At 28.4% G+C, this 25,920-nt stretch overlaps 1 protein-coding gene across 9 annotated transcripts in view; it reads left to right on the top strand.

The window, feature by feature from the left end:
- The window catches only part of LOC129941766 (rab11 family-interacting protein 3), a 248,386-nt gene that overhangs the window by 184,230 nt on the left and 38,236 nt on the right, over positions 1–25,920 (top strand). The window contains exon 1 of one of the 9 annotated variants that reach the window (XM_056050487.1): positions 15,895–16,771. The exons of 5 other annotated variants lie outside the window; for them this stretch is intronic. The gene's annotated coding sequence lies outside the window, so the exon portion shown is untranslated. Of the gene's footprint in view, positions 1–15,894; positions 16,772–25,920 lie in introns of those variants that run through there. 3 more of the 9 variants (XM_056050486.1, XM_056050485.1, XM_056050484.1) reach the window with 3 other exon arrangements.

Below are 25,920 nucleotides of genomic sequence, written 5' to 3'. Positions count from 1 at the left end.
GAATTTTGTTTTATTCATAACATTTTAGACTTAGTCTCTTCGATATTCCACGGTTATTAATTTGGTTGTTTATATTTGAGGTTATTGTACCATGGAACAGTTTTTTAGTGATGGGTTGTACCTCAGTTAGCAAATCTACTCTAAAAAATTGGTATTCAATAAAGGAAGCATATGGAATTATGTTTCAGGAAGTATGTAGATTTAATGTTTCATTATTTCTTCCAAAAAAAAATTAATAATGATGGTTAATAATCGTTTAGAACCCAGGATAATCAGCTCTATCATGAATTCCATGGTAATCGGAAGTTTTTACGAATCCGGAAGAAACTGTATCATGAAATTCGTTCGTAATGCAAAATTGTATGAGATTTTTCATAATTAAGTTTTTCGGGATTCGTAAAAATTCCCGATTACAATGGAATTCATGATAGGGCTGAATATTGAAGGTCGAACAAACCTATAGAAGTTTAATAAGAGATCGCAAGAAAACAGTTTTTTGAAAATAGAATGGTCAGCAAAAATATTACTGACAAAAATTTTCTAGTAAACATTTGAATCATTCTTATTTTGTTACTGCTATTTAAAAAGAAAATTGCCGACCAAACAAACTATTAGAATGCGAAAAATTTTGATTGAAGTTCGAGTATAAATAAGTTAACCGACGATTCTCTTTAAAACACCAAAAATAAGTATATACAGAATATGATCTATGATTTTGATTGTGTTTCTCCGAAGAGGACGACAGTTTTACTATCAATAAATAAATTCAAAAATAATAAATTTTATGAAACAGCAGCCCAACATCGTATTTACAACCAAAGCAAGTTATAACACTGGCCTACAAGGTTTTCTTATTAGCATTAAAATTGCACTTTTGCAATGGGTTTTTGGTGGCATTAATTTAAAATCGAATTAAAAATTAATGTATCACATAATTTTTTTTGCTGAGATATCACTACTCATAGGAAGTTATTGTAATGGGTCCGATTTGTCAAATTGAAAAATTTGACATTTCTCGGCGTTTCAAGGTAAAATAAAAGATTTTTAGAAAGATGTCTGTGCGTGCGTGTGTACGTACGTCCATACGTCGTCCATAGGTCAAGAACCAGAAGAGATATCGATTTCAAATAAATTTTGTTATGCAGATAATACGGCAGAAAGATGCAGAAGGGGCTCTCAAGAAAATTGCGTGGGTGGTTTTTTTGCCATAGCAGTTTAAAAAAAAGGTGAACATTTTGGTTAACCCTAAATATTTTACTAACCAAAAACGACTCAAATATCTTTTCAAAACTTTGAGATATTGGCTTTAATTTACTTTTATCTTTCAAAAAATATTGTTGTTAACATTCAGTAAAATTTTGAAAAAAATCGAATTGACAGTTTTTGTACAAAAAATTAAAAACCTAAAAAAAAATTAACAAAAGTTGGTAAAAATTGATTTTCGACTCAAATATCTTTTCAAAAATTGGAAATAATGGCTTCAAACTAATTTTATCTTATAAGAAATATTGTTTTCAACATTTAATAACATTTTGAAAAAAAATCAAACTGACAGTTTTTTTTACAAAAAATAAAACTCCAAAAAAAACAATACTAAAACTTGGTAAAAATTTACTTTCGACTCAAATAGCATCACATCGACAGAAGGGATGGGAAGTTACGAGTATCAGTGTGGGTCGCATTCCAGCCTCTTTTTTTTGTAGTGCATTTTTAAAACTGAATATTTAAGAAACCTGATGTGATAGGGAAAATTAACGGCGAGATTCGAATTTGAGACATCTTATTTCCTTTCAAAAAGTATTCTTCTGTTTTGTACGCATTTCATAAATTATACTGTATATAGGTAGATACGTTTTAATTTTTGACTTTTAAAAAATATTCTTACAACTATTTATTGCTGTTTTTTGTATATAATCAGACCAGAAAAGACTTAAAGTAACGACTTATAGTTTGAATTTTAATCTTTGAGAGAAAAGTCACGAGTCATTTTTCAAAGTTATTTAAAAATTAATATTAAAAGTTTTGCCAATTTTCAAAGTATTTTCTTCTGTAAGTCAATTGACCTAGCTTGAATTAATTTTGAGTCAGAATTAAAAAATAAACTTTTAATTTTTTATATTCAAATTAAATTAAAACATTTATATCAAATTATTAGTTGAGTGTGATTTTACTTTTTTTATATTTTTTAATGTGAATAAATAATTTTTCTAACAACAAAACTTTTTTTAAGTATATTTAAATATGTCCCCAATTTAATTCTTCGACTCAGTTCAAGTCCACTTTTTTACAATATTTTATGATATAACTTTATAAAAACAACGTACAAAAATCATTACTTAAAAAAACTTGTATCACCCCGAATATTTTAATACCAAACAATTATTTTATCTCCCAAATAATTGTATGCAATAAAGAATAACGTATTTGAAATCTGGTAGAATTTTAAGACAAATTTAATTGACATTTTTTTCACAAATAATAAAAACGTAAACGTACATTACTAATAGTTTTTAAAAATTGATAATTGATAAATTAAACATTTCATCGTATAAAAAATAATGTTTTTAATATTCATCAAAATTTTAAGGAATATCCAATTGACAGTTTTTTTTGTGAAAAGTAAGAACCAGGAATACATTACTAAAAATTGGTAAACATTATTTTCGACCTCAATATTTTTTTTTCAAAAAATCAACATTTTAGATTCAAACTAATTTCATCTTATAGAAAATATTGTTTTCGACATTCAATTAAATTTCTATAAGAATGCGACAGCCATTTTTTTCATAAAAATTAAGTACAAAATAGTACTCAAAGTTAGTAAAAAATTTTATTCGGCTTTCGATACCTCGTGAATAATAAAAGACATTAACTTGAAATTAATTTCATTATTACTTTTTGTATTTGTTTGTATAGTAAAAAAAAAATAAAAAATGCTTCTACTAATATTAATAAAAATAAGATTTAATAGTTGTTGGTAATTTGGAGTTTTTTGGAAAAATTGAATTAACAACTTTTTTAACAAAGCAAGAAAATCTGGTTTTGCACTCAAGTATTAGAAGAATCAAGAAAGATATTGACTTCAAATATTTATCTCACACAAAATACCTTTTGAATATTTTGTTAAAGTTTTAGGCCAAGACTAATCGACAGAGGGGCAGCCTTTTTTTAAGGCATCAATACTATCGGACTTACCTGCGTAGAAAAAAATAGTTCATCGGTTTTAATTCACACGATTTTCAAAATTAGTTCGGGAGTATCTTTTTATTATGAAATGAACCTCTGAAAAAAAGTATTAAGAACTACACGTTTAAACGAACATTTATTCCTATATTCTTTTTCTTAACAACACAACCTTGACAGAAATCCGCATTTTTGCCTAAATGTCCTATAATCAACTTATTTTTAAGTATATTTAAAAGTTTCGCCAATTTGATTTTTCGACTCAATTCAAGTCCACTTTTTAACAATCTTATATGATATTACTTTATACTTGTGAAAACACTGTTTCCTTTTTGGAAATTTGCTTTACTGAAGATTTTGCCTTTAAAAGCTTGATAACTTTGTACAATGCCTCCAGCTCAAAATCAAAACGCCTGGTTAAATTCACCTCATCATACCTTCCTAGATAAAAAAACCCCTACTAACTCCTCATATCCCAGCTGATATATTTTTAAGATATTTAACCAGGTACGAGAGTACCACTTCAGTTTGCGAAAAAAGAAGTTATTAATTTATGTTCTTGCATGTGTTGCGTGGTCTAAGTACACAAATATCTGCAGTAGTTGTGTTGATGTCATTTATAAATCTATTTTAATTTTTGTCGCAGTTTGTTTTTTTTTTCTATCCAATGTTAATTTGTTTCCTGTAACCAAATTAGATTGGGTTTGGTCTGACTTCTTTTTATTTTATTAATAAGCTTCTACGTGGGTTGTAAATAAAAAGTAAAAAAAACATCACATTTGACATAATTTGCTCATGAACCAAAAATCCCTCGATTATCACAAGTTTAAAAACAAAAATTATGGGTGGCGCGACACATGTTTGGCTTGAGCTGCAGTGTTTATAAAAATAAAAGCTTAAAACATAAATAAAATCCAAGTAGGAGGATGCAGGTGGTTAAAATGAGGTGCAGTAGATCCAAATTATGACTGAAATATAAGTTTGTAAAATAGTAATCCATCTTATTGTTGTTTACGATTCGTGTTCTCTTTAAGTGGCCCAAACGGTTTTCTCCCTGACATAACCGTTTTATGTTTTTAAACGAGATGGTAAAGGTATGCATATTATTTTTCAAAATATTTAAGATTTTATTCGCTCCGGAAAGAATAACATACGCAAGACTTATGTTTCATTTTCATTAACGGTCTACTGATCTTATGAACGACGACGACGTACATTATATGAAACAAAAAGAGTTCTTCTATAAAGAAAGAAAAACAACAGTTAATTAGTTTACGGAGACGATGACGGTCATCCGTCGTAGTAGTTATCGTCGTTGCGTATTGTATCTTTAAGTATATTGAAATGTTTAATGTGTGTCGAAGAAATTTAAATTAGATCAACAAAGAATCATTGTTATTTCTTTAAGTCTCAGTTTTAGAAGGGTGGGTGTTTTCTCACATAGACAGTTTAAAAAACAGTTAGACAGAGAAATAAGTTAAATAAAAACAAAGCAAAAAAAAAAGAATATTATACTGATATTTTATGCAGTACAATGCGTGAAGAAAATTTTATTCACAATGCTGACGCAAGCCCCAAGTTAAGTCTTACCACCTGGGGCTTCTTACCGCCGCTGCAGTAGTCGCAGCGCAGTCTGCCCATTTGAGGTGTTTTTTTTCAGTCTCAATCCCGCAATTGAATGCGTTAAATGGTAAAACATAAGCTGTTTACTCGTAGCTTATGTATTTGTATATACCTACCTATATGTGCATTTACTTATACCAACAAGCTGCAATTGTTTTATTATTCATTAAAGTGCAGTTAATTTATTTATTGACAGTAATTTTTTTGTTCATTTTAAATGATAACGCTTGCCTTGCCCGTATCTTGACATCATACACAATATTCAAAAATGTAGTTTCCGGTTGTGTTCAAAAATTCTTAAGTTTTGTTCATTAATTAATGAGTTTCTGAAAAACCCTTTGTACAAGTCTTCAGCAGTTTAAGGAATACGAAATAAAAAAGCTGGGATGCGATTTCCCATTCGGACACTTTTAAATGGTTATTGACTTCCAATAAGAAGTTACTGTAATCAGTCAGATTTGTCGAATTGATATATTTGACATTTCTCCGTTTCAAGGTCCCTTGAATCCAAATGAAAAGTTTAAAGAGATATATGTCTGTACCATGCCATTTTTGTCGGCAATGTCTCAAAATTGAGCAAGTGATTTTTTATTTATAACAATTTGTAAAAAATATCTTCCCATCCGCGCCCATTTGTTGATTTTTTTTAGAAGTTTAACAAAATATTAATAAAAATTACTTGACGTTGCAGGTCAATCTGCCAACTTCTTTCTCACCTCACGCTGCAAAGAGATTATTAGGATCAAAGATGGAAGTCTCTGACAATTTTGCTTATTTACATACCCGCCAAGATCAAAATGAGCTTCATCTGAAAATATGATTTTTTTTTGGCAAAATTGGCATCTTCTCTAAGCGTTGTTCAAGCGTATAAACAACTATTTTCTTTCAGGATGCAACTAATTATCTGTCAAATCAGACATGAGCTACGAAACATCACGCCATTCTCGGTTCCAACGCTTGTCCAGAATGACTCTTGCTATGTAAGTTCGATTGATAAAGCCAACTTGCTTGCAGCACACTTTTATTGTTAATTTGACGCTAACAGAGAGTGTCATGAGTCCTCCTGTTAAACTGCGCAAACTTTTCCAACTTTCTTACTCCACTGGTCTCTCTCCGAGCGGATGTCATGAGTCCTCCTGTTAAACTGCGCAAACTTTTCCAACTTTCTTACTCCACTGGTCTCTCTCCGAGCGGATGGAAAACCGATTTTGTTCAGCCTGTCCCTAATAAAGGTGAATACTCCTCCCCCCACTATAGTCCAATAGCACTCACTTCCCTTTTTTTCAAGGTCATGATTAATTATCAGCTTAAGAAATATCTCGAAGAACGAAAGCTTCTTAATAATCAGTATGGCTTTCGAAGCAATAGGTCCATCGGTGATTTAGTGGTTTATCTAACCGAAGAATAGAAAAAATCTTAACAGTTCACTATTCCTTCTTATCGAAATTGCGTGCTTTTGTTGTTGATGAATCTTTTCTACTTTGGATTAGAAACTATCTTTCCAACCGTTCAATACAATTGTATTGTATGGTTTCATACACCCCCAGGGCTCCGTTTTTTCTCCGACTCTCTTTCCTATAATTATAAACGGTCTCATGTCTGCGTCAATATTCTCAGCTCTTCATATTCGTTTCTAGATTTACATCCTAGTCTTTCGAATGTGCAAATTTAACGGCAGCATATGATAAGGTCATTCAATTCCGATCTCCGCAGCATTGTCTTATGTGGAATTACGAACTGTGTAGAATTTAATGCTTCAAAAACTCAATGCTGTCGTTAAAGCATGGGAATCCACCCTGATGCCATGAGTGAAACTTGCATCGAGGAAACTAATCAACTTTCAGTAATCAGTATGTGTATTATTGAACACATTTTATGGATTGATCAGATGTTTGACATTGTCAAAAAAGTTGTAAATTGCTTAGGATTCTTCCGACGATGCAAGAAATGTTTCACCTCCTCTAATCTCGCTGTAATTTACAAAGGCTTCATTCGTCCAAAGCTTAAAAATATAGCTCGCTTATCTGGTTTGGTAACCCTTTAAACAAGTTTGAATTTCATGGATAAAATCCAAAAAATGGCTTTGAAAATGATAGGCGATCGAACTAGGTGTTTTACCGATATTTTAACAAATATTGTTCTGTCGAATTAGTCAGTTGTTTTCCTCCCCCCCCTCAAATAATTCAGCCGTAATTCGGGCACTTCCAGGAATGCTCATGAGTTTACCCATGAACTTAATTTAGATGAAGTATAAAGATCCTTCTTCAAATGCACATTAAGAATGTGGAATGCTTTGGCCAACTCTGTTTTTCCCTCCCATTTTAATATTCAAAATTTTAAGACCAATGTGTACTGGTATCTCTTCCCAAATCCTTCTCTATTTTTTTAACATTTGCACTTTGTTTAATCGTAAACACGATTGTGTTTTTAATAACCCCTTGAGTGCCTGTAAATTAGAAAAAACAAACATTTACAACATATTGTGTACAGTGAAAATATGTGTTTTGTAAAAAAAAATTTTTTTAATTGATTTTTCTAAAGAATTAACTAAAAGTTCAATATCTTCAATATTAAATGTCAATATCTTCATAAATTCTCGAGATATTCGAACCGAACATAACTTTTTACCAATTTTGTTCATTATTTTTTTGTAGATTTAGACAAGTAAATTTTCTAAAAGCTTAGCTAAATGTTAAAAACAATGAATATTTTTAATAAGATAGATTTAGTTTGAAGGATTACAACATTATCTTACATTTTCTAATTGTTGCTAAGATATTCGAGTTGAAAATCATTTATATCAACTTTTAGTTAATTTTTTTAAAAAACTGTCTTTTCGATTTTTCCAAAAAATGACCAGATGTCAAAAACGTTTCTTTTTGATGCATACAATTATTTAAGATGTAATATCAGTTTTTCTTCGCAAAATATTAGAAGTGACAAATATTTTTTTCAGTTTTCTTGATTTGCATGTTCAATTTTGTATCATGTCACAACGTTAATAAAAAATGTAATTGAAGCCGCTAACGTTATTGGTTCACAGGATATTCGGGGCCAGCCAAATTTTTAAAATGGATATGTCCAAAAACCCCTCTTTATTTGAATTCTAGGGGCTATAAAACGTGTAGAAATGTCAACATTTTAAATTCGAAAAATCGGACCGATTACAATAACTTCCAATGGAAAGTTAAAAAAGATAAATTTCGAAAATTGAAAAAAATCCCCCTTCTTTGTGTTTAAGGCTTAAGTTTAGCATGTTTCGATAAATATTTTTAAGTTCCATGTAATCCCTTGAGTTTGCAAAAGCATATTTTACCACCAACTTCTGCAACATTGTTATTCAATTCAAATGGCCTATAATCATCACAATTACAAAAACAACATTGTTAAAAAATAAAGAAACAAAAACACCGAAACAATTACCAACGTTAACTTAATTTGTTCACTTAACTTTATTCGATGTCATGGTTAAAAGTTCATTTCAAGACTTGTGTTCTTTTGCGTTTACATTTTTTGACCGCATTTTTTCCCAATTGACTCTAATAATATAGGGTTTTGTATACCTAACCTGCACATTTTTACTCTTTTCGTATAAAAAGCAAAAGTCTAAAGGTATACAAAAATGTCTTAGAATTCCTCATTAATTTATTCGAAATTTAAACATTTGTAACAATAGGTACATGTGCAATGAATAAATAGTTTGTATTTTCATCGATTTGTAATTGTGGCTTCTTTCTTTAAAAAAAAAAAACAATACAAACAAAATTATATCTTGTGGTGCATTTGTTGCGTCAATATTTAAAACCTTTTTTTAAGCGGCTGCTATAGTAAGGCCTGTCTCGTGCCCTATGTATAGTTCGGTTGGGTTTGGAACAGGGGCTGTTTATTTTTGTTTGATGTTTTACTGTATATTTTAGTTTTGTTGTTTTTAACGATTTGGTGCTTTGTTTATAGTTGACTTTTTTTTAAGTTCTAATGCATTTATGTCAGGGGATTATATAAACAATAGAAAAAGAAGACACAACTGTTGGGTGCAAAAATATCGACTAGAACAAAAATATTTATCCGGCTTGGTGCATATCGACATTTAAGAAAGAACAACAACAAAAATGAAAGAAAATTATTATATGGAAAATTGTTACAGGTTCATTTGGGTTACGGATTTAAAGGTCGAATGGGAAAATTTGTACTAGATTTTTGTTTTCTTTTAATGTAGAGTAGGTTTATCTTATTTCTTTGGAATTTTTTCTGTGGGGATGTGTTACATGCGTTTATTCATACACATCTACATAGTAAATAAATCAAAATCAAACGCAATGCGTGATTGGCATAGATTATTCGCACCTAGTTTATGTTCGCATTCTAGAAAGTGTTATGAACGTTCTATTTGAATATGAACTTTTCATTATAGAAAGGAAAAAAAATATCAATAGTTCGATGTAATACAAAAAAAAGACGTGAATTGTCTGGATCTGCTAAGTATTAAGTTCTTTTAAAAGTTCTTCCTAAACTTTCAAGATTATTGGTGTTATAAAATTGTTGTTCTAAATTTACGTTTTATTGGAGATACCTTGTGTTCATATTTTTTTTAAAGAACCGATTTAATTCTTAAAGAGAATCTAATTAAATGTTTTAAAGTGTTGGATTAGTAGACAAAAGGTTAGTTATAGTAACTTGTATATTTTTATTTTTTAAATCTAAAACAAAAAAAAATTAATTTGAAAAAATGTTGCCAATACTTTTAAATTACAATAATATTTTTTTTTTCTAAAATAAGAATACAAAGTTAAATGATTTTAATCATTAACAAACAAAAATAAGGCCTAGTTAAAAAAATATATTTTTATATAGGTCGTGGTCTTGAACTTCAATTGACATTTATTGGAATTTTTGACATTTCTGAAAGTCCCTAGAATTTAAATGAAAGATCGGTAGTGCGTGCGTATGTATATCTCAAGAACCAGTAGAGACTTCAAATAATTGTTGATATACGGATAATAACAGAGAAAGATGCAGAAAGGAATCTCAAAAAAATTGAGTGGGGGGGTTACCATAGCAGTTACCAAAAGGTGCAAATTTTGGTAAAACCAAGATATGTATCTCACAAACCTATAACGCTATAGCAACTTTAATTAAAGCTTGTATTTAAAATTGTGACGTAATATAAAACTGATATAATTTTGTTTTTGTGTTTTTTTTTTATAAATCAAAAAAACTGAAACAAAAATTGTAGCCTCGAATATTTACGAACAAAAAATGATTTTATCTCTAAAACAAATTAAGCAATATTGTATTATATATATATATATTAATATTAAATTCTGGTAAAATTTTGAAAAAATCAAAATGACAGTTTTTTTTTAACAAAAAATAAAATCCTTAAAAAAATCATTTCATAAAATTGATAAAAGTTGATTTCTGACTAAAATCAAAATTCAAAAACTAAAAATTTTGGATTCAAAATAATTTCATCTTATAAAAAATATAGTTTTCGACATTCAGTATAATTTGTATAAGTCAGTTTTTTCATACAAATTAAAATAAAAAAAAATACAACAAAATTGGTAAAAAGTATTAAATTTTCTTACATGAATCTAATCTGTATTTGGTTCAAATTATTTATCTCACATAAAATATTATTAAGAATATTTTGTTAAAGTTGTAGCCTCTTTTTTTAACTTCCCATAGGAAGTTATTGTAATTGGTCCGATTTGTCAAATTGAAAATTTTCACATTTCTCGACGTTTCAAGGTCCCTAGATTCGAAATAAAAGATAAACGTTCGTTCGTCCGTACGTACGCGACGTTTTTTTCGTCGTCTATAAGGCGAAAAGATGGAGAAAGGGCTCTCAAGAAAATGGCGTGGTTGTTTTTTTTTACCATAGCAGTTTAAAAAAAGGTGAAAATTTTCGTTAACATATTTAATGTTACGAACCAAAAACGCTAGAGACTTAAATTAAATTGTATATAATATATTGTAACGTGATACTAACTACTAAGTATATTTTTGGGGGAAAAAATTCCATTTAACTGTTTTTTTATAAATCAAAAAAAAATGAAAAAAAAATTTGTCACCAATGAAAAATGATTTTATCTGCAAAACAATTTTGTGCAACGAAAAATAACGTTTTTAACATCTGCTAAAATTTTGAGAAAAATCAAGTTGACAGTTTTTTGATAAGAACCTAAAAAAACATTACTCAAAGTTGGTAAAAATTGAGTTTCGACTCAAATATCTTTTCAAAAATTTTAGACTATGGTTTCCAACTAATTTTAACTTATAAGAAATATTGTTTTCAACATTCGGACAAATTTTGAGAACAATTCGAATTGACAGTTTTTTTTACAAAAAAATAAAAACCTACAAAAATTATAAAAGTTGGTAAAAATTGATTTTCGACTCAAATATCTTTTCAAAACTCTGAGACATTGGCTTTCAACTACTTTTATCTTTCAAAAAATATTTTTTTTCAACTTTCAGTACAATTTTGAGAAAAATCTAACTGACAGTTTTTTTACAAAACATAAAAACCTAAACAAAATATCCTAAAACTTGGTAATAGTTTAATTTCGACTCAAATAGCTGTTCAAAATTAAAAATATTGACTTCGAACTTATTTTATTTCACAGAAAATATTGTTTTAGATATTCAGTAGTTTTTTTTTATAAAAATCCAACAGTGTTTTTTCATAAAAAAAATAAAGTCTACAAAAAATAGTACACAAATTTGGTAAAAATTGGTGTTCGGTTATTGATTTCTCTCAAATTAATTTTTTTCAACCAATTTGTAAGAATTTAAGAAATACTACTAGAATTGGTATACATTTGTTTTCGACTAAAAATCTATCTAACAAAACTAGATTTTCAAACTAAACTATTTCTTTAAAAGATATTGTTAAAAATTTTAAAATTTTTAATAATATTCAACTAACAACTTTTTTAACCCAACACGAAAACCTACAAACTTTAAAGCAAGATAAATCAACAGATGGGATGTGAAGTTATCAGTGTGGGTCGCATCCCCACCTCTTTTTGTAAACTAATCCAAAGTGAATAGGGACAAATGAAACCCATGAAGAAATTATGTCACTAAGAGGAGTCCAAGTGTTGTACTTATGAAACTGAAAAAACCTTAATGCGAAACAAGAAATGTTCTTGGATTAAAAAAAAATTATTGTTATCTACTTTAAACTTCCAAGTTCTTAGAATTTTATTTAAAAACACCAGAATTAATCCAAACAGCAATGAAACTGTGGGTGTAAATAATAATTAAAGCGCTTTTTAACAGATCCTAATACTATCTTAAAAATATATATAAATTAAACAATAATATTTTTGAAAATATTTGGAATATCCCCGAAGAACCGTAAAAAATAACTTCTTTTAATTAATTTTTAAAAATCACTGTTTTAACTAAATGTAAATAATTGTGTTTTTCTTTCCTTCTAGGTAAGAATTCAATCTACAAAAAAAGTATACAAACACGTAAGTTCCACAATAATTATAAATAAATGAATACAAAAATACGCATAATATTTCTTTACCAATATAGAATTGAAAAAAAAAATTAGGAATTTTAAGTAACAACAACAAAGACATACGTATTTCAAAAATTAAAAAACAATTACTAAACTACTTTGAATAATAAATCGGTAAAAGTGAATAAGTAGTTGAAAACCATTGGAATGTATTTAGTTATTCGTATTATTCACAAGTTCCACATGCAACCAATACTCGAAGACACTAAATTGATCAATGCAAAAATATCTCATGGATATTTTTTCTTTAGTTATTTGTTTTTGTCTTCGATCACTGACTCCAAACTCCAAATTCAATACGAATAAACTATAGATGGGTGCATAAAGTGTAAACGAAATAACCACAGACAAAAACAAAGAAAAGAATTGAATAATAAGAAAACAAAAACCACCGTCAAGAAATGTACCCCACTCAGATGGTAAATTTTATAGGTAAATGATCATAGCCAAGCGATATAGCAACTACCGGCGCGGCGCGGCGCAGTGCAGCGCGGCGTTTGCTTAACGTTTATAGCCATAAGAAAAACAAGAGATACACAAAAATTTAACAAAAAAAAAACACAACATTTTTCATTCATTATTCTGTGGAATTATAAACAAAAAGTCAAACGATATGAAAAGAAAGTGTTGTCGATGTTGAACATTTTTTAATGAAAATATGCTTTGGCTTCCAAGAAGTTCCAATAAAGCTCAAAATTTACAAAAATAATCAACTGCCTTTTATACAAGATTTTAATTCCCTTCCACTATTTTTAAAACATTGTTTAATTTCAATACGTTCTTTTCTAGTGTAATACTTCAATTCAAGGCTGACAGCTGTCAAATTGTTATTTTGTGTGTTGCTAATATAAGTTTAAAAAATGTCATCGAATTGAAATTTTACGGTAGCTTCATGACCCCGAAGAAGTATTAGGGTATAAAGTACAGTTTCTGTGATTTTGTCTTCTTATTTTAAGGGTCCGACTTACAATTTCTGTAATTATTATGAGTCAATTAACTAATTTGTTCAAATTTAAACATCAATAAAATAGTGAGAGTTCTGTGAAACAACTCCCCATAAACAAGCCTTAAAATCAAAACGAAATATCTTCCCAAATTGGGAATTAACTGCCTTGTGAAATTCATCCACAAATTTGAAAATGTTGCCCCCGCCAACCATCTACTTGGGCACATTTTAGAATTTGGAGTTGTTTTGTATTAAGTGTATGCAAATTCGTTTGCATTTAAGAAATCTGGGCGTAAATTATATAAACTGTCAAAAGTCCTTATTCATAGAGTAATTAATAGATAATTCACACTTTGTGCATATATATAATTTTGTTTTAATATCGGGTTCTTGAAATTTAAACGACATTTTTCATATGCCCAACCTCGCATCTGCCTCAAATCCTATGGTGTGCCCAAAGTGGGGTGTGTGAAATGAAACAATTTGGCCTTATTGTGAAATTGTTATTGTGAAATAAGACTAACTTCTAAAAGTTGGTTTTATTGCACTTCCCAAATCTGGGGATGTTAATCATTGTTAATTTAAAAAACTATTCCTTCAAGAAACAACTCCTCACATTAAAAATTTAAGTAAACTTCAAAAAATCATGAATTAAATCTCAAAAAATGGAGAGATCCCCATATAAAAAAAATCTCACTTCCCATACAATTGTTAGGTAAGTTCTTTCATATTTTTTCTAAGGTTGCTATTTCACGGAGCCAATAATGTTATCAAATAATTGTTAATACAAATTTTAATATGCAAAATAAAAAATATCTTACGTTCTTTGAAAAGGAATATATTTCCTATGATATGTTCAAAATTTTGATTCAATTAAATGAAAATTGTCTGAATTATAAGCGCGACCAAAAAAATGCTATACTGAGATAAACGCATTTGAAGTTTTGGGTACCTTGAGAACTCAAATTACGAGTACTTAAAGGTTTTTCCCGGCCATTTTATACTTTGGGACAGCAAAAAATTAAAAAAGTATCAAAAAATACAGTAATATTATTACACTGATTGACAAGGTTTTCTTAATGTCAATAAAATTGCACTTTTCCAATAAGGTTTGGTGTCCTTAATTCAAAATTAATGTATCACATCAGGTTTGTAAGATATTACTTTTTAAAAAGTACTTTCATAAAAAATCTATAATCTCTTTCTTCAATATTCATTTAAAATAGTTATATTATTTTTTATAATATTCAAAATCTTTATAAGTTGTTATATATCACCTTCCTTACAAAAATCTGATAGGCACGCTAAACTATTTATTCTTAAACTGTTTTCAACAGAAAAAGCAAAACAGTTTTAAATAAAGTTTTAGTCTCTCAATGTTTCTGTTGTCTAAAAAATTCTATAGTATAAAGTTTTTGAAATATATTAGAAAATATTTAAATAATGTTAAAAAAAACTTTTTTTTTTAACTAAGGCAAATAGTTTGTAAGAAGTTTAGATTCGAAATGACCACGAAAAATTAACTCTTTCAATACTATGAAAATATCAAATTCAAGGTTTGCTCAAAACCTTGTCAAGTCAAGTAAAGACTCATAAGTAATGAGAGCTTCCAGAAACTATGTAAGATACTGAAATGATTTAAATTGTATCTAGAAGAGAAAAATGTGTACTTTTGCAAAATCAACATACAATCTATTATTAAGGTATATTTTTATATCAAACTTAGCCTTAAAAACCGCGTTTTTTTCTTGTTTTTAGCACTTTTAAAGGGCATATTTAAAAAAAAACATGATGTGATAAAAAAAATTAACGGCGAGATTCGAATTAAGGACATCTTTATCCTCTAAATTGGTATTGTTTTGTGAGTTGAAATGAAAAAAAACGTTATTTTATCTACCACTGTAACTTATAACGAAATAACTGCTAAGGATATGTAATATAACCCAGACGATGGTTTGAGCCTGTTAACTAAATTAAATCCCCTTTTCTCAACACCCGTGACATGATGGTTAGTGGGTTAGACTTGTCATGCCAGTGGTCTTGGGTTTAAACCCTGCCTGTGCCATCTAAGATTTACAGTGCTAAGACAAAATCTTAAAGTGCTAAGACATAAAAGGATAATAAAAGCTATAAGTCTACTACTTAGGTAACCAATCAATTGTGAACTTTGAACTTGTGTCGAAAAAAAGAAACAAAAACATTCCAGTCTCGTGCGGCTTCGTTGTTAAAAGGTCCTATTTTATATCGTATAAAAATAGATTTTCGTACCTTTTTTTTTCTTTAAATGGGTACAATATTTAAATATTTATTTTTACCTATTTAAAAACTACCATGGCAACACCTTAATTTGTTTGTTGATTCTAATAATAATTTCGCCAATACATGTTTGTTTGCCCTGCCAGTGCATTTCATCATACTAAAACTTATATCTACAACAATTTATTGCATTTATATACAAGTTCTATCAAACACAAAAGACATAAACAAAAACAAATTCAAAGCGAATCGAACTTTGTATAGTTCGCCTTCCTACGGCAGTGTCAGTCTTTACTTTTTAGTCGTAAGTTCGTCACGTTACCAACGAACGAGCTCGATGTTTGCAGTCAAAGGCAAAGCCAAACAGAGTATCTAAAGCGTTTGAAGCGATAGCACACACCATGATTTGGTGTCCGGTTGTTAAGTAAAATCAATCCGTCAGGACCGACCGTCTTCGTGCGGGGCAAAGATTATTATCGCCGCTTAATTCAAATACTAACTAAAATACATACATACGTTTGCATTTTATTATTCGTCTTATTCGTCGTCGTCGTATCTATAAACAAATAATAAATAGATACAAAATAATTTAATCACGAATTTTTATATTCGTTTGTTGCATTTTACGAATATTTTCATTACCAATTGTTGCGCTTGGTGTGATTCTGATTTGTGGTGTGTTTTTCTCTTTATTGGTATTTCAAAAATATTTTTCACCATCACCTTCTGCGGTTGAAAAGAAGGAAAATTATTTGTGAATAATGTTTTGAGATATTCTTATAACAACATAATTATTTTTGTCTTAAAGAAAAAGAAAAATAAATTAATACTCATATGAATGATGTAATTGAAAAAAATAGTTTTATTATAATCATTCATGTACCATGTGCCGGTTAGTCAGAAATTTAAAAGTTTATAACTCTTCAGTGAGTGAGTGAATTAAAAAAAAAATTGAATATACATATTTTCATATCTGTTGACCAAGAGAATATACATATGTGATGATAAGAGTCATCGTTGTTGGCGGCGGAATTAAGTCTAATTAAAGTCAATTGAAAGTGCCTTAAAGAGATATAAAAAAAATTCAACTATTTTTGAATTGAATGTGTTGTCAGTGCAAATATTCATAACGACAGTTTTAATTTTACAATATTTTATTTAAATTTAAACTTCGCTACGCATTTCCTTGGATTACTTTTGGTTTTGTGAATTTTACTATACTACAAGTAATTACTCATCTTTTTATTGGTTTTTTTAATGTTTAATGAATTTTACTGTGAAATAGGCAAATAATAAATTTGCTTACGAATTCAAGAGATACACTTTATTTATTCTAAGGGAGGTATACATCATACATTTGATGAGAATTGAGATACTTTTATTTTTAAAATTGAATTGATAGACTTATCCTTGCTTTAGAGTGTTTTGTTTTTTAACTGTCTCCATTGTTATAAATAAAATAAGTACATATAAAATATTTTGTCTAATAAATTTATATAAAATCCAACACCGCAGTTATTTATAAATATTTTCTTAGATCTTTTTTAAATAACTGAGGATTACAAATTTGGTGTAATTGTGGCGGATGAACTGATGATCATTCGGAAAAAAACAAACCTTGAAGATTGATTAAATTTTAAGTAATCTCAAGTCTAAAATCGCTAATATTATTACCTGGACAAGCACTTGTTATGAAAAATTCAAACTTGAAATATTGAAATTAGATAGTTTGTCGAAATAAAAATAAATAACCTATTGTTGAGAAATCAGCATTAAAATAGTTAGAAATGTTCAAAATATTTCATTAGCTATTCCAAAATTGTAAAACTTTGGTTAACTAGGAAAATCCTAATTTTCTTCTTTTTAAAACGGTGCATCCAAACACGTCTAGTTCAAACAGTTCATTAACATAAATAAAACAAACAAAATCATTAAATCTTATTAATTTTAAATGTCTAAAAAAACGAAAGTCACATTCATTTAACAATTGCTAAAATTTAAATTAGCCATTTTTGAGTTTTTTAACTGTAGGAAGATGCTAAAATATGAGATATTAGGATTCTAAAACTATTTAACTTAAGAAAATTAAGAAGTCGAAAAAAAGTGAGCCCCCGATTCAGTGCGGCTGTATGTCTCTCCTCGCCCCTACAGGAAGGTTGACTTCAAATTTTAAAATTAAAGTTTTGAGCCGATTAGCGTTAGGAGTTAAAAAAAAAATGTCTAAGCTAAAAATAACAGTAGTGCCTATGCAAGTCTTTTGGTCAAACATCGAAAATTCGAATTTTCTCAAAAACGAACCGATATATTTCTTTTTAATTTTCTAATTTTTGTATTCTTAATTTGGCTAATTGAACTAATGAACCGATTTAAGTATTTTTTTATGACATTCAAATACAAAACGTTAAAATAACTGCAGACCAACAATATTTTGGAACTGAAATTAATTTTTGTTATACAAAAAATTAAATTAAAAAAAGAAACGCTCTAAAGATTTTCAAATAAAAAAATTGAAAATTGAGTTTTTTTTTGAGAAATCGAATTCAATTTTAAATACAGGAAGTATTTTCAAACTTTTACTATTTACCTAAAATGTTGGTATGTTTATGGTTTTTGCAATAAAAATGCCTAAAATACTAAAACAAATAATTCTTGAATTTCAAATCAATATGGATATACAAGCCATTCCCATTTATGTATTAAAGTTTCTAGTAGCCTAGCCTCATTTTTAATTAAACAACCGAAAGTATAAATTAACTCCAGTACACGATTGTTTTAAAGCAAAAGCTGTGTACCTACTCATTAAAATAAGACGAAAATATTAATTTGCAGAAACAGGGACTTTTTTAATTCATGATCGGAAGTGAAGATTAACATCTAAATTAAATATTTCAATACCTCCCACATTCTTACTCTTCGCAGTTTGTTCTAAAAAAGCTTAAATATCTTAACTCTAGCACTAATTGTGGCGTTAAAAATAAAATGTTCGTATTTTGACCGAGATTTATTTACATATATGCAACTATTGTTAATTTGGTAGTGCAATTTTGTTTGTCCTCAAAAATTTTTCTTTCAGATAACTGAGAACTCATGAGCAATTTTGATAATTAAATAATACTTTCTTTGTAATATGCTGTTCGCCTGAAAACTTCATGGCAGTAGGTTAACAACAATATTGACCACTTTGTAATTCTTAAGTATTTAGAATCCATCAAGTGCACACAGACTACACCATCCCCCAACTGCAATTCGGTAGAAACTTCCAGATTTGCATACCTTTCAGATTTTCTGAGAGGATAGTGCATTCCTAGAAGACGATTCAATCCACTTTTACACAAATGGATCAAAAACAAATGAAGGGGTTGTTGAAGACTTGTAGGACTGAAGTTAAGTCTCTTATTCCACCTTCCTAACCATTGTAGCATGTCCCAGGCGGAATTTTTGTCGATGAAAAAAGTCTTGTCCTAGCTTTAAGAAAACGCGATATCAACATCTGATATCTATGTTTTCTCAGATAGTCAGGCTACTTTCAAATCTCTTGACTCTGTCTATACAAACTCTACATCAGTTCATAACTGTCGATCATCTCTCAAGGAGACAGTTTAACACCTTTGCTAAGTGCTGGGCCATAAGATATTCCAGGAAACTGTAAAGCAAATGAACTCGCCAGGAATGCTACAGTACAATGTACAGTAAGCTAATGCTAGACGCTATATATAAAATATCTTGCCTATACTAGATTTAAAGCGCTCAAGATACTTGCTTTCCCTTAGAAGATTTCGATAATCGGTATCATAACCGAGAACTGTCTAATAAGAAGGCACGCCACTCAACTAGACGTATTCTCAAATGACTTTTACAGAAGCTTTAGGGATGAGAAAGAGGAGGAAACAGGTCTTAACCTCCTCTGTACATTGTCCTGCTCTAGCTCAAAACGCAAAACTTACCTAGGAGAATTCTTCTATAGCGATCTAAACGATCTCAATAATATTAATATAATCAGTCTTTTACGTTTTTTAAGGGACTGAAATTGGTTTTATTTAACTTAAGAAAGCCCAAAATTCATGTAGTACCACAATTGGTTATTAAACTAGCCTATGTGTGTTCTACTAAAGCACATACAGCCACTATAAACTGCTAACCTAGCTTTTTTATAATAACTTTACTCAGCGATCAAACTGATTGCGTAGGAAGTATTTGTCTTATTTTATGAATGGACTTATGAGTTTAAGGTTCAGAAAAATCAAATGATCAAAACGGTTTTGAAAATTTTGAATGAAGTTGATCTGCTTTATCCATCAATTCATCTGCGTTTGAAGAACGTTTGGGAAAACAAAGACCCTTGTGTAGATAAGATGGAAAAAATCATGTCATGTGATTAAGGAACTTTAGTTCGATTCTAAATACACGGAGATGATAGTTCTGGTGCCAGGTCAATTTTTTGAATTAAATGAAAGCTCATGTTCGTATACTAAATTCGGACTTTGAAATGATGCCCTTAGAGCCGAAGAGGACATGCCAATTAATGACGATTCATACAAAATATTGAACCCAAGCACTCATAAAAGTTGTATAAGGAATATAATCTCCATAAGGCTATAAACTTAATGGAAGGCCCATCAAAATTATTTGATTTTAAAATAATGGGGTGAACTTAAAAGAAACTGCATAACCAAAGACATGGATATCTTAAGGTTAAAAATAAAACAAATTGATGGTATTCCACACTTTTCAAGACATGTGTCAGTGTGGTTAGTTCAATATTTATTGGCAAACGCCTTTATATTTAAGGCTAAGCAAATATTCCAACCATTAAATAGTTCTATTACAAAAATACAGTAGCAATCTTAATTTGTTACTATTTATTATTTTTTCCAGGGCAAACAGTGAAAAATACTTCAGAGACTTTTTATAAACATTTTCTTTTGTTTAAGTTTAACAATTTTATATGAGATTTTTTCCTTAAAGCATATAGAGTTGTAAGATATTTTTTTTAATTTGGTTATACGCTTTTTATTTATATTTTCATTTCTTTTATTTTTTCCATCAATTTAAATAAACTTAAGAGGCTTTATTTTTCTATTTTACTGATTTACTTTTTTGTGACTTCACCTAATTTTGTTTAAACTTATAAAAGAACAATATTTTAAAATGATCTTAAGTACAAAATAAATTATGTATTTCAAAGTCACCCTATGTTTTTTTTTCATCCCCCTCCCTCTCTACTTAAAAAAAATCACTTATAATTATCACCGTATTAAATTAATGTGATTCCAAACTTATCTCTATTCTTATTGAAGTCATCCATTAGGTCAAATATAAAATATATTTAATCTTAATTTTTTGTGTCCTGTAAAATATTCAGACATTTTAACAAAAAATAATGTCAGCTTAGCTTAAATTAAAAAAAAATGATAACCCCTAAGATTGAATTCGAAATTTAATAAAATTAAAATAATAAAAAACAACATGTCCTTGAAATCAATAAAGTATACCTAAATATTTCACGTAGACAAAATTTATTCAATATATCTCTAACAAATTAAATATATGATTGTACATTTTTTACGTTTGAAGAAGATTTTGTATCTACACAAATTCATATGACTTTTGTTTATCTTTTTCGATTTATAAACAGAAGTAGTATCTATTTGCCTACCCCTATACAAAAATACAATATTCCATTGTCGGGGTTTTTATTTATATAGAAAATTGAATTTTGTTTATCTTTTTAAATCCGAAATAAAGCGCAAATCATTGTTTTTTTTTCTCTCTTTCTCTGGTATGTTTGCCAATTTCCTTGTATAGAGTTTGTATAATACAGTACTGGTTGTTGAATTAGGAACATGCTTTCAATACAAAAAATTAGTAAATTCAAATTTGTATTTCTTCTAAAGTTTATTTAAGAGTAATGTTTCATAAACTTGTTACCTAAATTTAAGTTCATTTACATTTTGTCGATTTCCTTGAATATTTTGTTTCAAAAGTTCTCGTAGTTTCATAGAAAATGAATCATTATGTTATAAATATTTAACTGATTTTCATATATGTATTTTAACGTATTATGTAGTTAAAAACATAAATCTAAGTGCGTCGAATCTCATCGATAAGTTATCGATTATTTCTTTTTATTTTACATTATTTATCTTGATATGCGGTATCGTATTTTTGTGTTGGTATAAAAGTTCAAAAATAAAACACATGACAAATAACAACAAACAAAACTGCGGATGTTTGTCATATAAGTATTTTATTTAGTTTGAGCAAATAATAAAATAGGGAGCTCTCTTTTTCTATTTCTCTGGGGTGCGGTTATATTTATACGTCTAAACCCTGTAAAGCTCATTTGAGGCCAAACAAATTAATTAAAAAAACACTCGGTACTCACATTTGGGTATTCAGTATATTTTTAATCCGTTGAAAGAACTCATGTGTATTAAATGTTGTGGATATAGGGATAGACCATGTGGTATTATTTATACAAACTAAGGGAATGCCTATATAAAACTGACCTTGCCAATAACAACAATCGATTTGACTTAAACCAAACAAAGGTTCATTATTTTGAATAGTTCTACAATTAAATGACTATACTTTCGGTATATTTTTGCTTAATTTCTATTTGTTGCTAGATTTTATAGCAAATTGTAAAAACAATTCATACATTTCTTTAAAATAATAAACGATTTACTCACAATGTTTTCGAGATATATGAATGTCTATTTGACCATACAAAATATGGAAATATTAATAATAGTTGATTAAATATCAAAAAGATGAGTAATTAAAATTTGGAATACAATTTTTGTTGCCTTTGAAAATCATTGATTCCGAAAATTAACCTTGTCTCTCATATAAGAAACCATAGTCAAACTTAGGAAAATCAGTAGCAAAATGTTGGCGTTATTTTAATTTTAAATTGGAAAACATCAGGAAATACTTTTGTACGATCTCCGTATCACTTAATTTGTATGTATTTTGTTTAAAATTTATTACGTTTAATGTTTTAAAAACCAAAATTTTAGCTTTTAAAAATAAATTGAGGAACACTTAATCTCGTTCTATTTATTAAAAATTACTGAAAGTGGCGATATAAGGTATTTATTTTTTGTTCGTAAAATATTCGAGGTGACAATTATTTTTTTTCAATTTTTGTATTTATAAAAAAACCGTAAATTAGTTTTTTTTTTCTCCAAAAATATACTTGTTAGGTTTCACTTCCAATATATAATAAAAAACTTAATTCAAGTCGCTAGCGTTATTTGTTCGTGAGATATTTGGGGTTACAAAATGTTAATTTTTTTATAATTTCTACGGTAAAAAAACAATTCCTCAATTTTTTTGAGAATCCTTTCTCCATTATTATTTCCATAACGAAATTAATTTGAAGTCGATATCTCTATTGGTTTTTGAGTATAGACGAAGAAAAAAACCTTCCCGAACGTACGGACGTATATCTCTCCAAAAATCTTTTATTTAGACTCTAGGAACCTTGAAATGATTTTGGTACGATTGGTCATTTTTATTTTTAGCTTTGGTCTTGCAATTTCTTTTTAAGTGGCAACCGTGGATATAACTGGTCGACAAGGTTTTGTAATTAACAATCAAGTTAAACTTTTTCGAAGGGTTTTGATTGGCTTAGTTTGAATACGACTTCAAATTGAATTGATTAAGTTATTTAATTAATTCGTTAAATGCTAACGTAAACAATGCTTAAGAATTAATAAATTTGACATTCTTAAGATTTGTATTTTATGAACTTACAAGAAAATAAAATTTATTAAATGTTTCAATTTCGTGGATTGAATAATAAGGTGTCCACAAAACAAACAAAAAGTAACTTGAGAAAATAATTATCACAGAAATAGCGACCAAATCTCCATGAGCTTTCTTAACAAAAAAAGCTAAGAAAATGTAAAATTTCGAGTTTTAAACGACACCCACGTCATCAAAAACAGATACTCTATTTAAGGAGCAAGCATCAAACATGTAATCAAAAACAATTGGAACTTTCTTGCGCGTAAGACTCATCTTTGTACATTTGTCAATATGTAAAAACACAATTTGTATTACACCTTTCCCTAAATAATATTAATCTTTTTGTAAAAGAAGGCAGTCAGATGAAGTGTTATTACTATTGAAAAGTTTAATGTTATCAGCATATACAAGGACGAACTAATTTTGCATGATCCAAACCAAGTCATTTATAAATAAAATAAATAATATTGGGCCTAGATGACTCTCTTGGGGCACACCAGAGTTTACAATAAACGGACTTAAACTTGCTGGTTATTGCACTATAATGCCTATCTTCTAAGATATTAAACTTTAAAAACTAAACAATTTGTATATTCATATGATTTTCCAACTCTGTTTCCAATATATTTTTAATATTGAGTTAACATTTCAACTTTTTTTTTTAATTTAAAATAATGTTCATTATATGTAAGTCTTCACGAAATTTGTATAAACCTTAAAGAAACCCTGAACTGTTTATGCTGAAACTGCAAAACGATGTCCAAACAAGGATACCAAGTTCTTAAAATATAAACATTAGAAAAATATACAAATTTTAGCAAGTGAAGTTCGGATTGAAAACCATCATCAACAATCAATTCTATAACGTATTCTTCAAAAACTTGAGACGATACAACTTAAGGCTTTTTAAAACTGCAAGTATAGTTATATGCAGACTATAAGTCATTCCAAACTATTACGAATTTTCGCAATATAAGTGAGGTGCAACAATAAAGCAAAGTGTTTCTAAGAAGTTGTGCTTTACAAAATCATCAATTTATTCTTAAGAAATATGTTTTACCTAACCCTTAAAAACTCCGTTTTTGAATGTTTTTTTTTTAATAATTTCAAAGAGACATGTCTCAAAAAATGAGTTGAAAGAAATGTTTTGAGAAAAAATTCGCATTAAGGACAACTAAATCCTTTAAAAAAGTGAGTTTCAGAAAAATGCTCAATGAATTTATTTTGTATAAACTGAAAATTTCGTATATTGTCAAATTTAAACTGGGGTAGAATCGGCTAATGTGATAAGTGATTGCCATATTTTTGATAGCCACATTTACTATCACCGAGTGTTCTGTCTGTGTAAGTTGATTCAACTCATTTCAATATCGATTGAACAATTTTCGAATAAAATTTTCCAAATTCATTGGCATTTTAAAGTAGTTCTTATAATATATGTAAGTTAATGAATGTTTCAAGTTGGATGCCTTGTCTCAATATTCTTAATTTTCTTGATTTGTATCGAATGCAAAAAACTTTGTCGGTCACAAAAATATTTTTGTCAAACAGATAAATAAATAGCTGAAAAAATCTTGAAGTGGTTTGAGTACAATGCCTTGTAGCTCTGTTTACAATGCGACAAAGATTTTGTGTTGTGACAGATTTCTAACTATTTTGACTATCACTTTACTTAGATAAAATTCTTCTATGTTGACCGTAATTTATCAAAAATTACCTTAGCCGATTCCACCTCAGTCTACTTATAAAAATACTATAATACCAAGCAATAAATTGTCGATAATGTGAATTTCATTTGATTTTTGGAATTTTAATCTGATCAAAATCATATTAAAAAGTCGAAAACTTCTGCGAAATTTGTCATTTCTCATTTTCTAAAAATATCATCTAAAATTGTTTTTTTAATTGCATTTAGACAAAAATACAAAATACAAATTCATTAAATACACAACAAAAAAACAATTATTTTGTTTTGCCAAAAACTCAAAAAAAATTGGTAACTCATAGAACTACTTATGTTGTTCGAGTTGATACACACGTTTTATACCAAACACGTGTAATTAAAGTTAATTATTTTGTATTGAGTACAAATCGATTAGGGTTTTATCTTAAGTGCGTATATATTCATTGAAGTTCAATATAATTGTGAAATTGATACTGTACTCGTATAAGATATAGACATATTTTCTTAAGTAAAGCTTACTGAAAAAATTCAAGTACTGTAAATAACTTATTGTTTAAGGTTTTACCTTGACCACTTGTATGGCTTACATATTAATTGTTAAGAGAGATTAAGAAAATTAAATTGTTGTTAAGTTTTTTGTCTTCGATCACCATCAATCCTTCAAAAAAAGTGATAAAGAATACGGGTTATAATTTTCAGCCCATTTGTGCTAAATATATGAAAGCTTATAAATTTCAAATCTACACAAAATATCTACATTTTTCTCTCATAGACTCAAATGATACAATTTGTTAAATGATTTATCAAAAAGATATTGAACATCTAAAAATTGATAAAACATGATGTTGTATGTTTGTTTTTTCAAAAGTTATTTATGCAAATTTATCTTTATAAGAAAAATACACCGGAAATCATATTTTATTGATAACAAAATGC

This window comes from Eupeodes corollae, chromosome 1, assembly GCF_945859685.1.
Source record: "Eupeodes corollae chromosome 1, idEupCoro1.1, whole genome shotgun sequence".
In the NCBI taxonomy this organism is placed as follows: domain Eukaryota; kingdom Metazoa; phylum Arthropoda; class Insecta; order Diptera; family Syrphidae; genus Eupeodes; species Eupeodes corollae.
Note: the sequence above shows the minus strand (reverse complement) of the source record. Positions and strands in the feature narration are given on the sequence as shown.